Below are 4,192 nucleotides of genomic sequence, written 5' to 3' on the forward strand. Positions count from 1 at the left end.
TTGAGGTAAATGGCACGACAACTTCCGACCCAATTGTTATATCTAAAACATTTGCCCAACATTGGTCGGCAAATTCCAGCGATTCAAGCTTCTCCACAGAATTTTGCAACGAAAAATCAAAGCTACTACATTATCCCTATCCAGCTTCACAATGCTCCACTAAATCAAAGTGTTTGGAAAATGATCTTACAATCTATGAATTATCATATAGCCTAAAATCCTCAAAAGGCAAAACACCAGGTTTAGATAGAATTTCTTACCCCATGCTCAAAAATACACCTTTTTCTTTCCAAGGACGCATTCTAGAACATTTCAATGATATTTTCTCTTCAGGTATTATACCACAATTTTACAAATCTGCATCTGTATTGCCAATTCCAAAACCCAACAAACCCTGCAATCAGATCGATTCCTATAGACCGATATCCCTCTTACCATGTTTGAGTAAAATTCTGGAAAAAATCATATCTAAACGCCTATTGTGGTTTATAAAAAAACATAAACTTATATCTCATAGTCAGGTTGGTTTTCAACCTGGACTTAGTACAGTAGACGCTTTATTATTCATTGACCACATTATCCGCAAAAATCAATCGACAAGAAGGCATACATCGATTCTTTCCATTGACTTCATAAAAGCATTTGACAGAATTGGCATACACATTATTCTTCGCAAACTCTTAGATTGGAAAATTGGTCCAAAAATGTTCAACTTTATTAAGTCTTTTCTTACAAACAGAAAATTTTCAGTACTCCTTAATAATATACACTCTGAAACTGTATCACTGCATAATGGCATCCCACAGGGATCCCCATTGTCAGTTACATTATTTATAATAGCATTTGATGAACTTAGTCAAATTTTGTCAACAAATAAAAAAATTGTACATTGCATATATGCAGATGATCTTTATATCATAGCTAAGAGCCAAAACAATTCAGACATTAGACAAATATTTTCAGATACACTACATCAAATAGTGACTTGGTCCCATAAATCGGGTTCCAGCATTTCCTATGAGAAAACAGTTCATCTACATATTTGCAACAAAAGAAATTGTAGCCCGATAAATATATCTTATAATAATCAGTCCATCCAAAACACCAATGTGTGTAAGATTTTAGGTTTGTACATAGACAATAAATATAGTTTTAAACAACACTGCCAAAACCTAAAAATAAATTTACAAAGTAGACTTAACATTGTAAGATATTTAGCATCTAAAAAGAGTCATGTTCACACAATCTCCCTGTTAAGAATTGTAAATGCTATTATATTATCCAAAATTGAGTATGGACTTATTTTTTATATAAATTCACCCAAAACCTCAATATCCCCAATTGAAAGCATATTTCAAAGTGCTATAAGATGCAGTCTCCGTGCATTCAAAACGACACCAATACAGAATCTAATGGCTGAAGCAGGTTTTGAGAAAATACACCAACACGCTTACAATCTACAAACCCGATTGGTACATAAAGTTTTATGTTCTCAATGTGGAATCTTATCTTATGAGCTCTCTTTACTGCGCAAAAGAAAGACGGAACTAAAACACCCATCCGCTTTATCCAATATGTATAAAATAGCAACGAATCTCAATTTGGGACCATACAAAGTCGCAAATCAATCAAATGCCCCATGGAACTTAAACAAAATTCAATTCGAAGGCTCCTTAACATGCTATCCTAAAACCACGTCAAATGCACAGATCTATAAGACGTTATCAATGCAAATTTTCGATGAACATAAAAAAGCTGGTTGGAAAATCCTCTTTACAGACGGCTCCAAAACTGATCACAGCACATCATTTGCAGTAGTAGCTGAAGATGGTTCTTTACAATCTTCTGGAATTCTTCCCCAAAATGGAACAATTTTTGATGCAGAAGCGATTGCTGTATTAAAAGCTGTAGAGTTATGTAGAAAGCAACGCAATAAAACCCTAATTTGTACAGACAGTCGTTCAGTGCACACTTCTTGTTCAAATTGCTGGAATAAGAACGAAATTATAACATCGATCCAACAAGAACTTATAACTATGAAATCCAAAACAAAACTGATGTGGATTGCCAGCCATGTAGGCATCTACGGTAATGAACTTGCAGACTCGGCTGCCAAAGAGGATTCTACCTCAAAACCAACTTTTACATTTATACCTTCTACGAAGAAATACGCAATAAATGTTGCAGTTCAGTATTGCAATGAAAAAGCCGAAAACCTTTGGGGTGAATACAATCACGTATACAAAGCCGTTAACCCCCACAATAAACCGTTGCTACTACCTTCAACTACATCTATGCATCAAAATAAATGCTACACTCGTCTAAGGCTTACTCACAGCTTTCTTACCCATACATATTTATTTAAAAAAGAACCCCCGCCAATATGCGAATTCTGCAATAGAACAACTTTAAGTACCTACCATCTCATTATTGACTGTCCGTCACTTCAACGCACAAGGGAAACATGTTTCCCACAAACCAACCCTCTGGATGCACTAAAAACCCCCACTCACAACAATGTCTCCAGCGTTTACAATTTTCTGAAGTCCCTAAATCTACATCATAAAATATAAATTGTATTTTTGTATATAAATATGTAAATATATCACCTTATTTCATACTCATATAATTAAGTAATTTTACATGTTAGCCGATAGCTTTTATTGCTAGTGCTTTTTGTAATTTTTCTTTATTATAATTTATAATTATAATAAATAAATAATAATAATAATAATAGATAAATAGATAAATAGATAAATAGATAAATAGATAAATAGATAAAAAGATAAATAGATAAATAGTGTTGGAGCAGTAAAACATTTTTAATGCGCTGTCTGTTTTTGTTTAATTTCAACTTTTTTTATATTCTTTGCTTTTTATTTCTTTTTAATATTCATTTTTAAATTTCCTTTTATTTTGATTTCGTTTTTATTTAAATTTGAATTTTTATAATGTAAATGTAGTTTAATTTCATGAATTCCTCCTTAGTTGTAAATTTTAATATAAATAGTATGTAATCCTTAATGAAGTTAGCTGTAAGAAAAGATGAAAAAGAAAATAGAATTAAGAAAATGAAATAATAAAATGATTTAGTTGTTGTAACTTACCCGCCAACTAAAGCGTTTTTCTCTTCCTCTTCTCTACCCGTCCGAAAAATCCTAAAAAATAAATTAAAATTATTATTAAAAATTATAAATAATTCGTTATTATTATTATTGATACTTCCCTTAAAATAAAGTGGAACATTTTGGTGCCGAAACCCGGGAAATAAAGTGACGTTGTGTTTTGTTAAATTACTACAAAACAAAAATTGCAAAGATACTGCAAATAAAAGAAGAAGAACAATAAAAACTTTTTTGGAAATCTTTAAAAATTAATTAAAGATATACTTTCCTCAATTCGTGCTGTTACTGCTGTTTGTTTCCCCAATCCAGATGCCCCGATTCTGTGACTGCCGTCTTTGTAGGAGCAAACACAATAATCAGGAGAGTGATTCTGATTCCCAGGTAACAGCGTTGGCCATAGTTTGTGTGAATCCTAACCTGTAAATTAATCAGCGTTAGAGAATTTGTAAATTATTCAAATTTTGGTAGTTTTTTTAACACAATTCACACAAATTATCACTTTGCGCTGCATCTATTTACATAAATTACATTTTGAGAATCGTTTTGGCAATAAATATTCGCGGCCAAATAACACAAACTTAATTATTACCTTCAAATTAAGTTTGCTTTTTTCCCATTCCGCTTTAAACTTCATTTTGTCAGCCGTACCAATTGTTGTTTTATTGCACCACACTAATCCGCGATTAATATTGTTATTCATATTACGCGAGTGAAGTTAATTAATCACAATATATTTTTCTTTAATTTTTGGTTTTTGTTTGCAAATTATTTTAATTTACAATTTAATTTGTTGCATTTCCACTAAAATTCTCTTTGTTTGATATTTAACTTCATTAGTGCCACATAATTTGTGAGTAATTGAGTACCCATATTCGGTTATTCAATTTGATCAATTGTGCATACTTAAGGGTGCTTTAGACTACGTAATTTTACAAAATTTCCAATTATTGAAATTTTTGTGTGTGTTCAATTGCTGAACTAAAATTAATTAAATTGAGATAGTATAAATATACTATTTTAGAGCTGACAAATTTATATTTTCATTGAAAGCGAAAGTTTATTCCTTA

At 31.3% G+C, this 4,192-nt stretch overlaps 1 long non-coding RNA gene across 1 annotated transcript; it reads right to left on the reverse strand.

Moving 5' to 3' along the window:
• Window positions 1–2,814: 2,814 nt before the first annotated feature.
• LOC141397782 (uncharacterized) lies at window positions 2,815–3,969 on the reverse strand. Its single transcript, XR_012411502.1, has 3 exons — window positions 3,715–3,969; window positions 3,108–3,542; window positions 2,815–3,033 (listed from the first exon to the last, which is right to left on the reverse strand). It is a non-coding gene; the product is annotated as an uncharacterized lncRNA (long non-coding RNA).
• Between the last annotated feature and the right edge of the window lie 223 nt (window positions 3,970–4,192).

This window comes from Musca autumnalis, unplaced genomic scaffold (assembly GCF_047663935.1).
Source record: "Musca autumnalis isolate F117 unplaced genomic scaffold, ASM4766393v1 scaffold_3, whole genome shotgun sequence".
In the NCBI taxonomy this organism is placed as follows: domain Eukaryota; kingdom Metazoa; phylum Arthropoda; class Insecta; order Diptera; family Muscidae; genus Musca; species Musca autumnalis.